Source organism: Mobula birostris, chromosome 3 (assembly GCF_030028105.1).
Source record: "Mobula birostris isolate sMobBir1 chromosome 3, sMobBir1.hap1, whole genome shotgun sequence".
Lineage (NCBI taxonomy): Eukaryota > Metazoa > Chordata > Chondrichthyes > Myliobatiformes > Myliobatidae > Mobula > Mobula birostris.
In genome coordinates, this window is record NC_092372.1 from 171,334,106 (window position 1) to 171,351,390 (window position 17,285).

The window sequence follows — 17,285 nt, forward strand, 5'->3', positions numbered from 1 at the left end:
TGTCAGAACAAATTCAGAAGCCGTTAGTTTTCCTGACTTTATTGCTTCCTAGTATATTTTTGTCATTGCAAACCAAGATATGTATATTTTGATTATGGCTTGAAAATATAGCTGTGATGGAACATGATATTTACCATTTTATACAGAACTGCAATCTTGGTAAATTATTCTGGAAGCAACCTTAAGCTATTTTCCTTACCAAATTTTCCAAACCCAAAAAATGTAGCTATAAATATATTAAAAAACACAAAAGTGATTAGTTACTGTACTCAGTTTGTGTCTTCAGAAGGAATTTTGGAATGGAGAAATAGTGATAAGTTGCCAAGTACAATACAAATCCCTGGAAAGCTCCATTGTGGCTTTTTTAAAGCTCCTTGCAGAGCATTCAGAGTTCAAGTCAAAGAAAATGTACAATAGAAAGGAGAAAGAAGAAAGGGGAATTCAACATCTTGAATATTCCACTATTCACTTGTATCATGGCAGAATTGTCCAGTGCTCTATTCAATTTGACTTAATTTTCCCAACCAAACACTAGCTAACAAACACCTATTGATAATGATTCAGTAAGTTTCAATTGACTGTATTCACAAACTATGGGGAAGTTTGAACCAATGTTACAATTCTGCCACCCTCTGTGGTAAGTGTTATTCTGGATTTCACTGTTTTCTTTCTGCTCTGAATCTTTCCATTAGATGAAATGGTTTTTAATATCTACTTCAACATTGTATTAATAGCAATATAATTATTAAATACATCTTAATTAGAAAGCACAAGAGAATGCAAAATATGTTGATGGAACTTGCCCTCATACATTCCTGCACAATATCAACATCATATCTTGTCTATTTAATCAAAATTAATTTCAAATCAGGGCTTATTATGTTTTGGTAAAAGACCTTGAATAAGATCTTAATCGTTTTTTATAAGTCTACATACAGTAAACAGGATGAACACCTCTTATCTGAAATGCTTGGAGTCAGAATTATTTTGGATCGGATTTTTTTGGATTTTGGAATATTTGCATCTATATAATGAGATATACCTTGGGGATAGGATGAAATACCTTTACATTATATATAAAGCTTATACCTATACCCTGAAGGTAGTTTGATTCTAATATTTGTAATCATTTTATGCATTAAACAACAATGTGTACACTGAACCAACGTAAAGATAAGCAATCACTACCTCAGCCACCAAGGTGGACATCGTTCCTGACTAGAGATTTATGTGCTACCGCTAGGCAGTCGTTGCCTTACACTTCTTCGTCACACATATGTACTGATGCAGCCGTTCAATGTGTTAGATGCTCATCAGTGACAATCTTGACAAATTCATGAATGAATTTCTCTGCTGCTTTGTGATCAGCAGACGATTTATCACCACAAATCTTTAAAAATTTAATGTCGTGCCTTTTCTTACATTTCTGCAATGAGTCTGCTGAATATTCACAATAACCTCTAATTTTCAGTTCGTCATGATAGATCTTTGCTTTTCTATGATCAGCATTCCGTTAAGCAGCATATATTCACTCCACTCTTTCAATACACAATTGGATCTTCATTTTTCACTTTATTTTTATTTTTCATTAACTTCTATTCGTTACTTATGTGAGGTCACAACTCAAAACTGTCTGTGGTATGCACACACTTGTGCATTACCTGGGAATCTTCCCAGTGCATTGTAGAATTTTCCTTTTGTGATGTATTGTCAGCACACAAAAAAACTTCGGATTCCAGAGGTTTTAGGATTTAGGAATTTCGGTTAAGGGATGCTCAGCCTGTGTATAGATTCTCTTAATTCATCGTGTAGTGCCAGCTTTAGAAAGAATTAAGTAGATTAGGTAAATATGACATTAATGTTAAAAAATTCATACTGACTTGCTTTTCCCATTACCTAGCTGTTGAGTGTGGATGATATGTTCCAGCAACTTCCCATTATCATGGATTTCAAATAAATTAACTCTTCTGTATGCAAAGGCCTGGTGTATGCAATTTTTCAGTCTTCTGGAAATCTAATTAATATATCTGCAGTTTCCTTATCGACAGTATTCCTTTAAATACTTCGGATGAAAATCACCAGGTCCTAGAAATGTGTTAATGTTAAATTACTGCTATTTTCTGTGAAAATAGATGCAAAATGCTTACTTAACAGGTGTGATTTTCTTATTATCTGTGGAAAGACCATGAGAGTTAATGTTTCAGATCAACAGTTTGTCAGAACAGGGAACAAGAAAGCATAATTTAGTTTTACACTGCAGTAAAATGGGGAAAGGATAAAATAAAGGAGACATCTCTGGTAAGGCAAGGCCAAAATTGTCGTGAGAATGGTTGTAGAAATTTATCCAGTTGAGTAGCTAATAGAGACAGTTAGAGAGAGAAAAATAATGGAAAGCTATGGTCACGAGAACACAAGAAGATAGAAAAATGACCACAAGCATGAGGGAATCAGTAAATGCTGGAAATCCAAACAACATATACAAAATGCTGGAGGAAATCAGAAGGTAAGCAACATCTATGAAAAAGAGCTAAACAGCTGACGTTTTGAGTCCTGATGAAGAGTCTCAGCCCAAAAATTAGTTTGGTCTGCCTCCAATGCCACTATGTCCCTTATTAAGTCTGTCTCTCTGTCAAATTCTCCTCAAATATTAACCATTTAATTCCTTAGATTATTCTTGTAAACCCCACTGGACCCCCTTCAATGCCAGCATATTCTTCATTACATATGGAGCCAAAAACTGTGTGCAGTACACTAAATTTGGTCTGATCAATACTTTATAAAACCTTAGCATCACATCCTTGCTTTTATATTCTAGTCCATTCAAATTAATACTCACATTGCATTTGCCTTCCTTGCTACTGACTCAAGCTCTAAGTTAACCTTTAGGGAATGCTACACTCGGACTCCAAAGTCCCTTTGCAGCTGCAATTTCTGAATTCATTCTCCATTTAAAGAAATAGACTATGCCTTTACTTCATCAACCAAAGTGCATAACCATACACTCCCCTACACTGTATTCCATCTGACACTTCTTTGCCCAGTCTCCTAATCTGTCCAGGTCCTTCTGCAAGCTCCCCAGTTCCTCAGAACTACCTGCCCCTCCAACTATCTTTGTATCATCTGTAAACTTGGCCACAAAGCCATCAATTCTGTCATCCAGAACATTAACATAAAACGTGGAAGGTAGTGGACCCAACACTGACCCATGTGAAACAGCACTAGCCACCTGCAGCCAACCAATAAAGGCCCCCTTTATTCCCACTCTTTACTTTCTGCCAGTCAGCCAATCTTCTATCCATGCTAGTATCTTTCCTGTAATGCCATGTCTTTTGGCTCCCTCCCTTCTTGAGGGGTGGAGTGACATTTGCGATTTTCCAGTCCTTTAGAACCATCCTGGAATCCAATAATTATTGAAATATTACTACTAATGCCGCCATAATCTTCTTAGTTACCTCTTTCAGACTACATTGGCTATGGTCTATCTGGTCCAGGTGACTTATTCATCTTCAGACCTTCCAGCTTCCCAAGTAGCTTCTGCCCCCTGACACTTCCTGACATGCTACTGGCATATTCCACAGTGAAGACAGATGCAAAATACTTACTCAGTTCATCTTCTGTTTTTGTCCGCCACTTGTATCTCTCCAACATCATTTTTAAATGTCCCACATTACCTCTCTTTTACTCTTTATATATCTGAAAATAACTTTTGGTGTCCTCTTTTATATTATTCGCACGTTTATCTCATTTTTCTTTTATTACTTTTTTTAGTTGCCTTCAGTTGGTTTTTAAAAGCTTCCCAATTGTCTAACTTTCCACTTGTCTTTGTTATATTATATGCCATCTCTTTTGCTTTTATGGTCTCTTTGACTTCCTTTGTCAACCATGGTTGCCTCCTCCTCCCTTTAGAAGACTTCTTCTTTGTGATGAACCAATCCTGTTTCTTCTGAGTTTCTTCCAGAAACTCCAGCCGTTGCTGTTGTACTGTCATTCCTGCTAGTGTCCCCTCCTGCTCAACTTTGACCAGCTCCTTTCTTATGGCTCTGTAGTTACTTTTACGCAAATGTAATATTGATACATCTGATTTTAGCTTCTCCCCTTCAAACTACAGGGTGAATTCTATCCAATAATGATCATTGTCTCCTAAGGGTACCTTTACCTTAAGCTCCTTAATCAAATCTGGTTCATTAGTCAACACCCAATCCAGAATTGCTTTTTCTCTGGTAGGTTCAACTACAAGCTACTCTAAAAAGCCATCTCATAGGCATTCTTCAAAATAACTTCTCTTTTGATTCAGCACCATCCTGATGTTCCCAATTTACCTACATGTTGATATCCCCCATCATTACGTTATTGAATTTATTGATGAATATCTTGTAAAATAGTCTCTCAATATGCTCTTTCCCCACAAGGGGGAACTTTCTATCTATACCACTCTTGACAAATACTTCATCTTTTTAAAGAACTCTGTTAGTTCATTTTTCACAGTTCTTACGGTCAAAACTTGCAAAATATTCTCATAGCGGCAGATTGATAGCTAACTTTGTTTACTTACTCATCGGTTAATTCATTTCCTGCATCCACTTCAGTACTAAAATAACTTACCTAAGAAGTAGTACCAAATACATTTTGGAAATTTATTGCTTTTGCTGTCTGTGAAAATGATAATTTTGTTTAATGATAGGATGTGCCTGTGCTGGCTAAGAATTTCTCACTACTACGAGATATAGCTGAATGGAATGTGAAAGCTTTTTAGATGTATACCTGTCTGTTGACGCACTTTTTTGTCAGCTTTATTGTTGCCTATTTATTTCTGTATTTAGTTTACTAGGCTGAAATAATTAAATAATACACCCGTGTGGTTTCATTTTTCTGGAGATACTGTGTGAGCTGAATTATACATAGGCAATTGCCTTTCAATGTCAAGCAGTCAACAACTAAATGAAAAGACAAGTTGCATTTTCAGCACCTAATGGTCTAATGATCTAATCTTTTTTCTTTGCGCAGTGATGTGAGATGACTTGCCTCTGTATAGGCTAAATTCATACGCTGTAGCATTCTCAACTAAGGACCTCATTTCATTTGGGATAACCCTTCTTGACCTCATTTTCAACCAAATTATCTGTACTGTCTGTAACAGCATTGCTGGAAGTGACTACTATACAACCTGATGGTATGAACATCAATTTCTCGAACTTCCAGTAATGACCCACACCCCAGCCCTGTCCTTCAACTGTCCCCGTTTCCTTTTCCCCCTCCCTTTTCTTACCTGCCCATCACCTCCTTCTGGTGCTCCTCCCCCTTTTTCTTTCTTCCATGGCCTTCTATCCCCACCTATCGGACTCCCCCTTCTCCAGGCCTGTGTCTCTTTCACCAATCAACTTCTCAGCTATTTACTTCATCTCCATATCTATCTATCTATCTATCTCTCTCTCTCTCTCTCCCTCCCTCCCTCCCTCCCTCCCTCCCCCCCCCCACCTTTTAAGCCTACTACTCATCTTATTTTTCTCTCCAGTCCTGTCGAAGGGTCTGAGTCCAAAACATCAACTGTACTTTTTTTCATTAGATGCTGCCTGGTCAGCTGAGTTCCTCCAGCATTTCTGTGACTTGTTTGGATTTCCAGCATTTGCAGATTTTCTCTTGTTTGTGATTTGATTACTATACAACTGTTGTTGGGATGCAATTCTGTCTAGCTGTCAAAGAAACTCTTGTGTGTGGCATTAAACCGATTTACCAGGAATACAGATGACAGTTTAAAAAATGGACAGTCCTACAGTACGTTGGACCATCCCTCAATCTACCTTCATATAAAGTCAGTGGATCAACGCTGGTTAGTGGTGTACTGCAGAAGGATGGCTGACTGTGATATCAAGTGTATGGAAAAAGGTGCCAGCTTGATGAAGCTGTAAAACAAGACAAACGCATGCTCCTCAGATGTTAGGATGCAACAACATTGCTGTGAAAGCACTGAACACTTGTGGTTCAGAACTGTTGCAACGTGAATGTGTGCTAGCCGATATATCAAGCAAAACCTTCCTATATTTTGCCTACAAATATGACAGTTCCAGTTGGCTGAATACCGCTCCATTAGTCTATTCTCAAGCATCTCTTAACATAGGTCACACTAACAGAAGGTGGCCATGGTTTTTGGAGGCCATTGATCTCACCCTCTGAGCATAATGACTGAGGTTCCTCAGAACATTATCTTAGGCCCAACAATTTTCTGCTGTTTCATCTATAACCTTCCATGATAATATTCAAAAGTAGGGGTATCTGTTGATGGTTGTTTGATTCTCCATTCCACTTGCCTCCTCACCAAAATAAAGCAGCCAACAATGTCTGTAAGCAATAGGAACTAGACAACATTCAGGCATTTGAAGTAACATTTACCCATATGAGCGCTAGTGATGACCATCTCCAATAAAACGATCACTGATCATCTACACGTTCAAATAAATTCCTATGTTTACTGCCATTAATGTCCTGGCATTACTTTGACAGAAATTCAAACAGACCATGACTGCCATGGCTAACAAATTGTTAACTTAGCAGCAGCAATTCAACACAATACATAATATAGAAGAAGAAGAAAAAATAATAACAAATAAGTAAATTAATTACAGTAGATGTATATTGAATAGATTAAAAATTGTGCAAAAAACAAATAATATATATATATGTATATATAAAAAGTGAGGTGGTAGTGTTCACGGGTTCAATATCAATTTAGGAATTGGATGGCCGAGGGGAAGAAGCTGTTCCTGAATTGCTGAGTGTGTGCGCCTTCAGGCTTCTGTACCTCCTACATGATGATAACAGTGAGAAAAGGGCATGCCCCGGTTGCTGGAGGTCCGTAATAATGGACGCTGCCTTTCTGAAACACTGCTCCTTGAAGATGTCCTGGGTACTTTGTAGGCTAGTACCCAAGTTGGAGCTGACTAAACTTACAACCTCTGCAGCTTCTTTCGGTCCCTCCATACCAGACAGTAATGCAGCTTGTCAGAATGCTCTCTACGGTACAACTATAGAAGTTTTTGAGTGTATTTGTTGACATACCAAATCTCTTCAAACTCCTAATGAAGTATAGATGCTGTCTTGCCCTCTTTATAACTCCATCGATTTGTTGGGACGAGATTATGTCCTCGGAGATCTTGACACCCAGGAACTTGAAACTGCTCACTCTCTCCATTTCTGATCCCTCTATGAGGATTGGTATATGCTCCTTCGTCATAGCCTTCTTGAAGTCCACAATTAGCTCTTTTGTCTTATTGAGATTGAGTGCCAGGTTGTTGCTGTGACACCACTCCACTAGTTGGCATATCTCGCTCCTGTACGCCCTCTCATCACCATCTGAGATTCTACCAACAATAGTTGTATCATCAGCAAATTTATAGATGGTATTTGAGCTATGCGTAGCCACACAGTCATGGGTATAGAGAGAGTAGAGCAGTGGGCTAAGCACACACCCTGAGCTGCACCTGTGTTGAACATCAGTGAGGAGGAGATATTATCACCAGTCTGCACAGATTGTGGTCTTCCAGTTAGGAAGTTGAGGATCTAATTCCATAGGGAGGTTTTGGTTTGGGAATGTACAGCAAGTCTTTGTGGGCACACACTCATCCATACAGGTTTTAGGAGCTAGACAATGTTCAGATCTTGAGTTGCCTTCTGTCACATGAAAATTTCCCTACTACCTGCAATGTAACAGGCAGAAGTATGTTGGAATATTCTTCACTTTACTGGCCGATACTCCTCCAAAAACACTCAGTGCTTGAAATTATTAAAACAAATTGTGTGTACCTCTTTCACTCTCACTCACCTTTGACATCAATGCAATATTTGAATACCGCATCAAGGATCTCAGTCTAAACTCGGAGTCGCTCATTGTAGGTTGATTTAGAAGATAAAGATGCAGGGTGAATTGCAAGTTCAGATTTGAACCGGTTTGTCCGTAGAAGACAGGGAGTTGGGGTGGAAGGCTTTTATTCCGGCTGGAGGTTCATGACCAGTAGTATTCCAAAAGGGTTGGCGCTGGGACCTGTGTTGTTTGCGATATATATTGTGATATGATTTGGATGAAAATGTAAATGGGTGGGTTGGCAAGTTTGAGGATGACACCAAGATTAGTGAAGTTGTGCACAGTGTAAAGAATATAGTGAGATATAGATCAGTTACTGATATGGGCAGAGAAGTGGCTGATGGAGTTTAATCCAGGCAAGTTGTTGTACTTTGGGAGGTCAAATGAAACAAGAAATCTTGGGTCCCAATCCATAGTTCACTGAAAGTGACGATGTAGGTGGATAAGGTGGTAAAGATGACACATGGCATGTGAGGGATGTTGGGTAGAAGAGTAAGGAAGTGGTGCTGCGGCTGTATAAAACTTCAGTCAGACCTTCTTTGGAGTATTGGATGCAATTCTGGTCACCCCATTATAGGACGGTTTTGGTATCTGTGGAGAGGGCGCAGTGGAAGAGCTTTACCAGGACACTCCCTAGATTAGAGGGTATGAGGGTAAAAGGAAACGTTGCACAAACTTGGGTTGCTAGAGCAGCAGCAGTAAAGACCAAGAAGGTTTGGACAAGGGAGGCACAGGAGTGCCTACAGGACTGCTTTGAATCGGTGGACTGGACTGTATTCAGGGATTCATCTTCGAACCTGGATGAGTATGCTGCGGTTGTTACCGACTTCATTAAAACCTGTGTGGATGAGTGTGCGCCTACAAAAACTTACTGTACATTCCCAAACCAAAAGTGGTGGATGAACCGGGGGGTATGTCGTCTGCTGAAGGCTAGATCTGTTGCAGTCAAGTCTGGCAACCCAGGCCTGTACCAGAAAACGAGGTATGAATTGTGGAGTAGTCCTTCCAGGTGAGGCAACACTTCACCTGTGAGTCGACTGGGGTGATATACTGCGTCCGGTGCTCCCGATGTGGCCTTTTATATATTGGCGAGACCCGGCACAGACTGGGAGACTGCTTTGCTGAACATCTACGCCCTGTCCGCCAGAGAAAGCAGGATCTCCCAGTGGCCACACATTTTAATTCCACATCCCATTCCCATTCTGACATGTCCATCCACGGCCTCCTCTACTGTAAAGATGAAGCCACACTCAGGTTGGAGGAACAACACCTTATATTCCGTCTGGGTAGCCTCCAACCTGATAGCATGAACATCGACTTCTCTAACTTCCGCTAAGGCCCCACCTCCCCCTCGTACCCCATCTGTTACTTATTTTTATGCACACATTCTTTCTCTCACTCTCCTTTTTCTCCCTCTGTCCCTCTGAATATACCTCTTGCCCATCCTCTGGGTTCCCCCCACCCCCCGTCTTTCTTCCCGGACCTCCTGTCCCATGATCCTCTCGTATCCCCTTTTGCCAATCACCTGTCCAGCTCTTGGCTCTATCCCTCCCCCTCCTGTCTTCTCCTATCATTTTGGATCTCCCCCTCCCCCTCCAACTTTCAAATCCCTTACTCACTCTTCCTTCAGTTAGTCCTGACGAAGGGTCTCGGCCTGAAACGTCGACTGTACCTCTTCCTAGAGATGCTGCCTGGCCTGCTGTGTTCACCAGCAACTTTGATGTGTGTTGTATGAATTGTGGAGCACTATTTCAAGCTCGGTGACAATTTTGAATGAGGTTGGAAGCGACATCGGATGCACGGCAACTCTGGCAGGGTCTGCAAGATATTACTTTCTACAAAGTGAAACCCAATAGCATGAATGGCAGCGATGCTTCACTACCAGATGAACTCAATGCCTTCTATGCCTGCTTTGAAAGGGAGAACACAACTACAGCTGTGAAGATCCCTGCTGCACCTGATGACCCTGTGATCTCCATCTCAGAGGCTAATGTTAGGGTGTCTTTAAAGAGAGTGAATCCTCGCAAGGTGGGAGGTCTCGGTGGAGTACCTGGTAAGGCTCTGAAAACCTGTGCCAACCAACTAGTGGGAGTACTCAAGGACATTTTCAACCTCTCATTGCTATGGGGGGATATTCCCACTTGCTTCAAAAAGGCAACAATTATACCAGTGCCTAAAAAGAATAATGTGGGCTGCATTAATGACTATCGCCCGGTAGCACTCACATCGACAGTGATGAAATGATTTGAGAGGTTGGTCGTGACTAGACTGAACTCCTGCCTCAGCAAGGACATGGACCCATTGCAATTTGCCTATCGCCACAATAGGAAAATGGTAGATGCAATCTCTACACGTCTTTAGACCACCTGGACAATACAAACACCTATGTCAGGATACTGTTCATCGACTATAGGTCAGCATTTAACACCATCATTCCCACAATCCTGATTGAGGAGTTGCAGAACCTGGGCCTCTGTACCTCCCTCTGCAATTGGGTCCTCGACTTCCTAAGCAGAAGGCCACAATCTGTGTGGATTGGTGATAACATATCATCCTCGCTGACAATCAACACTGGCACACCTCAGGGGTAGCCCACTGCTCTACTCTCTATATACACATGACTATGTGGTTAGGTGTAACTCAAATACCATCTATAAATTTGCTGACGATACAACCCTTGTTGGTAGAATCTCAGGTGATGACGAGTGAGCGTACAGGAGTGAGCTATGACAACTAGTGGAGTCGTTCCGCAACAACAACCTGGCACTCAGTGTCAGTAAGACGAAAGAGCTGATTGTGGACTTCAGGAAGGGTAAGACGAAAGAGCACATATGAATCCTCATAGAGGATTAGAGGTGGAGAGAGTAAGCAGTTTCAAGTTCCTGGGGGTCAAGATCTAACCTGGTCCCAATATATCAATTTAGTTATAAAGAAGGCAAGACAGCAGCTATACTTCATTCGGAGTCTGAAGAGATTTGGAATGTCAACAAATACACTTAAAAACTTCTATAGTTGTACCGTGGAGAGCATTCTGACAGGCTGCATCACTGTCTGGTATGGAGGGGCTACTGCACAGGACTGAAAGAAGCTACAGAAGATTGTAAATCTAGTCAGCTCCATCTTGGGCACTAGACTACAAAGTATCTAGGACGTCTTCAGAGAGCAGTGTCTCAGAAAGGCAGCGTCCATTATTATGGACCTCCAGCACCCAGGACATGCCCTTTTCTCACTGTTACCATCAGGTAGGAGGTACAGAAGCCTGAAGGCACACAGTCAGCGATTCAGGAACAGCTTCTTCCCCTCTGCCATCTGATTCCTAAATGGACATTGAATATTTGGACACAATCTCACTTTTTTAATATACAGTATTTCTGTATTTGCACTTTTTAAAATGTATTCATATATGTATACTGAAATTGATTTACTTATTATTACTTTAAATTGAATTTATTGTTATTATTCTTTTCTCTGCTAGATTATGTATTGCATTGAACTGTTGCTGCTAAGTTAAGAAATTTCACATCACATGCCGGTGATAATAAACTGATTCTGGTTCTAATCCTAGAGTGTCAGGGGCTGAGGGGGGACATGATAGAGGTGTTTCTTTAAATTATGAGAGGCATAACTAGGATAGATAGTCAGAATCTTACTCCCAGGATAGAAATTTCAAACACTAGATGACTTGCTTTTAAGCTGAGAGGGGTAAAGTTTAAAGGTAAAGTGCAAGATTTTTTGCACAGAGCTTGGTAGGTGTCATGGCAGAGGCAGTAGTGGAAGCAGGCAGTTTGATGGAATTTAAAAGGCTTTTAGATCAACAAATAAATAGGCCAGGAATGGAGAGGCATGGATAATACACAGGAGGACATCTAGTATAAATTGGCATCAAGATTGGGACAGCATTGTGGGCTGAATGGCCTGTACAGTGCTGTATTTCTCTCTGTTCGCTGACTGAAGGGGTTCAAGAAGACAGCTTACTATTTGCAAGCAACACACGTAAAAGTTGTTGGTGAACGCAGCAGGCCAGGCAGCATCTGTAGGAAGAGGTACAGTTGACGTTTTGAGCCGACACCCTTCATCGGGACTAACTGAAAGAAGAGCTAGTAAGAGGTTTGAAGGTGGGAGGGGGAGGGGGAGATCCAAAATTATTCCTATTCGTTACTTGCTTTCTATTTGCTCCCATATTCCAGAGCTGTATGAATCACTCAGTTAATTAGTAACTTGTGTATAATTGAGTGGTGTGTGCTCATTGGGCTAAAGGGTCTGTGAACATGCTTTATCTCTAAGTAATAATGATAACACCTTCTGATGAGTAATTATATGCTGGCTCAGCTTGTGTATCCTGCATTCTTTGAGTGAATAAAATAAAGTGCAGATTATTCCTCGTTTAGAGCTGGTTAGTTTTCATCACCTTTCCATCAGGTTGTCCATCTGTGGCTGTTCTTGTTGGCGTTGAAACCCAATTTATCAGCCTGTGTTCCAAACCTTTCAAATGTTTGAGTGACATTCCCAGTGGCGAGTCTGTCCAAGTAATCATCTTCAATCAAAAAAAGGAATATTTTCTTTACTGTTTAGTTCATTCTATAAGCTGTCAGAGGTTGAATTTTGTACTTAGCACTTTTAGCACTTTTACCATCATAATTTAAGAACCTGTATTTATGCGATGCATTTTGTTTCACAGGATGTTTAAAAAGTGCCAGCAAGTTACTTTTCAGCGTTTTTAACTGTTAATCTGATGCAAATGCAAAACATAAGAATTTAGTCCTAAATTTCACTAAATTCTCAATGTCACCATCTCTAAGCACTTTTGGTTAGAACTGTGCCCAGGATTTATGGTCAAGGAGAGTGAATTCTCTGCTAGCATAATGACCCAGAAGAACATTGTTGTTCCATTGTACTGTACTTCAGAAGTTCTACTTAGACCCAATCCTAGTTTGCTTTTCAAACAAATTGGTATGGTACATGGATATTTGGGAATGACCCAAAATCACTGGTTGAAATTGCAAACCTTCTGGTCATGGGAGCTTCCTCAGTTCAATGGCTTTTTCCATTGATCAGACATTTAAAATCACCCGTTCTTTGTTTTACACAAGACAAAGCAGAAATTACTAAAGTTATTGAAACATTAAACAGCTTCCTTCCTCCTCTTGACTATTGGTACATTTACCTCAGGAATCAATGATCGGATGGAGCTCTTTAGAGTTATAAAGTAGCCAAGAAGGAGCATATGAAGGGACTTAGGAGAGCTAGAAGAGGAAACAAAGAAGGCATTGGTGGGTAGAATTAGGGAAAACTCCACCTTTCCACAGAAACTCTCCTACTTTTTCTTGAAGGCAATCATTAGGAACAACTCTCCTGTCTGGTTGGTTCGCCTGATCTGCTACTGGTGCTTGACCTTCCCTGGTTATCTCAACACAACCCAAAGGAGAATTGGTGGATGTTGTGTAGTTGTATTTTCAGAAGGCTCTTGACAAGGTGCTGCACATAAGGCTCCCTAAAAAGTTAAGAGTCCATGGTATTGCAGGAAAGATACTAGCGTAGAGCGTTATCTGCAGAAAGACTTGGTCAGATTAGGAGAAAGGGATGGAATACAGTGTCGGGAAGTGTATGGTCACGCACTTTGGTAGTCCACATGCGGGATTAACTTGTAGGTGAGTCAGTACTGAGGAAGGCAAATGCAATATTGGCATTCATTTCAAAAGGACAAGAATATATAGGGCTGAGAGGGAAATGGTTCAGCCATGATGAAATGGCAGAGCAGACTCAATGGAACTAATGGCCTAATTCTACTCCTATATCTTATTGTCTAACCCACTGACAGATTGGTCCCAAATGATACCCTAAGAGTCGGGACTGGCATGCCTCTCTACCTGTCTGGGTCTAGCTCAAGCTCTGTTCACCGAATTCCCTCCTGTGTCAGCTGCCTGGATTTTGAATTGGTTTGCCCACAGAAGGCAGAGGGTGGCAGTAGTTGGAGATTATTCTGCCTTGAGGTTAATGACTGTTGTTCTAGACCCTGCTCTTTGCGTCTTTTACAAATGAGTTAGATGAGGAAGTGGAAGAGTGGGTGAGTAAGTTTGCGGATGATTCAAAAATTGATGGTGTTGTTGATAGTGTAGAAGGTTGTCATATGGTCCAACAGGACATTGACTGGATGCAGAACTGGGCTGAGAAGTGGCAGATGGAGTTCAATCCAGAAAAGTGTGAAGTGATACAAGCAGAATGGAGAACTGGAGGGATTGTGGGGTAAAAGTCCATAGATCCCTCAAATTTGCCACACGTGTTGATAAAGCAGTTTAAAATGTATATGGTATGTTGACCTTGGTTCGTGGGGGACTGAGTTTAAGTGCCGTGAGCTAATGTTGCATCTCTATTAAACTCTAGTTTTATCACACTTGGAGTATTGTGATTAATTCTGGTCACCTCATTATAGGAAGGATGTGGAAGATTTAAAAGAGAGGATAGAGGAGACTTTCCATCATTCTGCCTGGATTAGAGAATATGTCTTATGAGGAAATATTGAGTGAGCAAAGGAGGATGAGACAGAGTTAATAGAGGTGAATGAGATGATAAGAGGCGAAGACAGAGTTGACAGCTCACACCCTTTTCCTCGGGCAGCAATGGCTAATATCAGGGCATACCTTCGAGGTGATTGGAGTAAAGGATGGGAGACTGCCAGAGGGAAGTTTCTTTATACAGAGGGGTAAGTGAATGGAAAGAGTGGTAGAGGCAGATACGTTAGTGACATCGGCACATGGATAGGAAAAATGTAGGGCTGGGTGGGAGGGAAGGTTAGATTGATCTTGGAGAAGGTTAAAAGGTCAGCACAACATTGCAGGTCTGTTCTATGCTTTACTTAGATTAGATTAGATTAGATTAGATTCAACTTTATTGTCATTGTGCCCAGTACAAATGCAAAGCCAGTAAAATGTGGTTAGCATCTAACCAGAAATGCAAAGAATAGTGTTATTTACAAAATAACTGTGAATAAAAATTAAGTGCTACAGCACACAAATATAAAAGTACTGACACAGTACAATATGGGTGCAATACTGCTTAGGGCTGTGATGTGAGGTTCAGCAGGGTCACAGACTCAGGGAAGAAGCTCTCCTGTGCCTGCTGGTGTGGGAGCGGAGGCTCCTGTAGTGCCTACCGGATGGGAGGAGAGTAAAAAGTCCATGATTAGGGTGAGATGCATCCTTGATAATGCTTTTCACCCTGCCCAGGCAGCGTTTATGGTAGATGTTCTCAATGGTGGGCAATTGGGTGCCGATAATCCGCTGGGCAGTTTTTACTACCTGCTGGAGTGCTTTGCGGTCTGATACGGGATAATTGCTATACCACACTGAGATGCAGTTGGTAAGTAAGCTCTTAATGGTACGGTGGTAAAAGTCCGTCAGTATCCTGGGACAGAGGTGAGCTTTCTTCATGCTCCACAGGAAATAAAGGCGCTGTTGCGCCTTTTTGATCATGATGGAGGAGTTCAGGGACCAGGTGAGATCCTTGGAAATGTGGACACCAAGGAATTTGAAGCTTGATACGCGCTCTACTACAGCTCCGTTGATGTAGATGGGGACGTGAGTGTGGCTCCTAGCATGCCTGAAGTCCACAATGATCTCCTTGGTCTTCTGGGTGTCAAGGGCCAGGTTGTTGTCAGCACACCACGCAGCCAGGTGCTGGACCTCGTCCCTGTAGGCCGTCTTGTCATCCCCTCTAACCAGGCCAACCACTGTGGTGTTGTCTGCGAACTTGATTATGGAGTTAGAACCATGTACAGGAACGCAGTCATAGGTGAAAAGGGAGTACAGAAGAGGGCTCAGCACACAGCCTTGAGGGACACCGCTGTTCAGGGTGAGAGTGGAGGAGGAGAGGTTGTCTAACTTAACTGATTGGGGTCTGTTAGTCAAAAACGCTAATTGCAGAGGGATGAGCTAATACAAAGCTGGCGAAGTTTGGCGATCAGCTTGGAGGGGATCACAGTATTGAATGCCAAACTAAAGTCAATGAACAGAGTTCTGATGTAAGAGTTGGGGCTGTCCACGTGGGTCAGGGCAGAGTGAAGTGCCGTGGAGATGGTGTTCTCTGTTGACCTGTTGGTGCGATAGGCAAATTGATGGGGGTCCAGGGTAGTGGGCAGACAGGATTTCAGATGTGATAGAACCAGTCTGTCAAAGCACTTTGCAATGATAGGGGTGAGTGCAACTGGGTGGAAGTCATTCAGGCCCGTGGCAGTGGAATGCTTCGGCACTGGCACGATGGTGGCAATCTTCAAGCTTGTGGGGACAACTACCTGGTCCAGGGACAGATTAAAAATGTCCGTGAAGACCCTGGCCAACTGCCCTGCACAGACTCTGAGCACATGGCCAGTTATTCCATCTGGGCCAGCTGCCCTCCGTACTTTAACCCTGCTCAGGGTGGCGCAAACATCGGAGGTGGAAAGTGAGAGAGGCTGTTCACCAGGTGGGAGATCCGCTTTGAGGGTGACCTCCTTGTTCTCTCGGTCAAAGCAAGCGTAGAAGTAATTGAGCTCATCAGGGAGGGAAGCAGAGGTGGAAGGAGGCAGAGTACTAGGTGGTTTGAAGTCTGTAATGACCTGTATGTCATGCCACGTGCGCCAGGGGTCTGAGAAGTTGAAATGCTCCTCGATTCTCTGTTTGTATGTGTGTTTAGCCTGAGAGATTCCCCTCCTCAGGTTGGCCCTGGCTGAGCTGTAAGCCTCCCGGTCTCCAGACCTGAAGGCTGAATCTCTGGCTTTGAGCAGGAGGCGAACCTCTCTGTTCATCCATCGTTTCTGATTGGGGAAGATTTTTATTTGTATTTTGAGAAATGTACTGTTCTCAGCATCCTGTTTGATCCAACTAGTCTGTTGTTTCATGCAACCTGTCTTATTTGTCCTTTATTCCTTCACCCTTTCATCTACTTTTCTCAAAGAATCTTAGATGTTGCTAAGTATCAAGTGTGTCAAGTGCAGTTAAGTTTATTGCCATTTAACTACATATATTTATATAACGTATATAAAACCATATTATGTATATAGAAACAAGTCGTTTGTCTGAACCAGAGTGTAAAGTACATAACACATAATACATGATAACTTATGAAGGTAAGGAAAAAATCTACAGAAGAATCACACATAAATAACAAACTAAAGTGTATTAATATTAAATATTGTGAGGTACCAGAATAGATTAAGCAGTGACACTTCAAATATGATGCGGCCAGGAGTTCAGAAGCCTAACGGTCTGGGGGAAGAAACCGTTTCTCATCCTGACCACTCTTGTTTTTATGCCTCATCATCTCCTGCCTGATGGTAGAAAGTCAAAGAGGGTGCTGGATGGATGGGTGGAATCCAGAGTAATATGAAGGGCCCTGTGTATGCAGCACTTCGGATTAATGTTTCCGATGGATGGTAGGGAGTCCCGTTTGATCCTCT

At 41.7% G+C, this 17,285-nt stretch overlaps 1 protein-coding gene across 3 annotated transcripts in view; it reads left to right on the forward strand.

Annotated features, from left to right (window-relative positions):
• ctnnal1 (catenin (cadherin-associated protein), alpha-like 1) overlaps window positions 1–17,285 on the forward strand; it is a 325,158-nt gene that overhangs the window by 189,693 nt on the left and 118,180 nt on the right. The window lies entirely within an intron of this gene.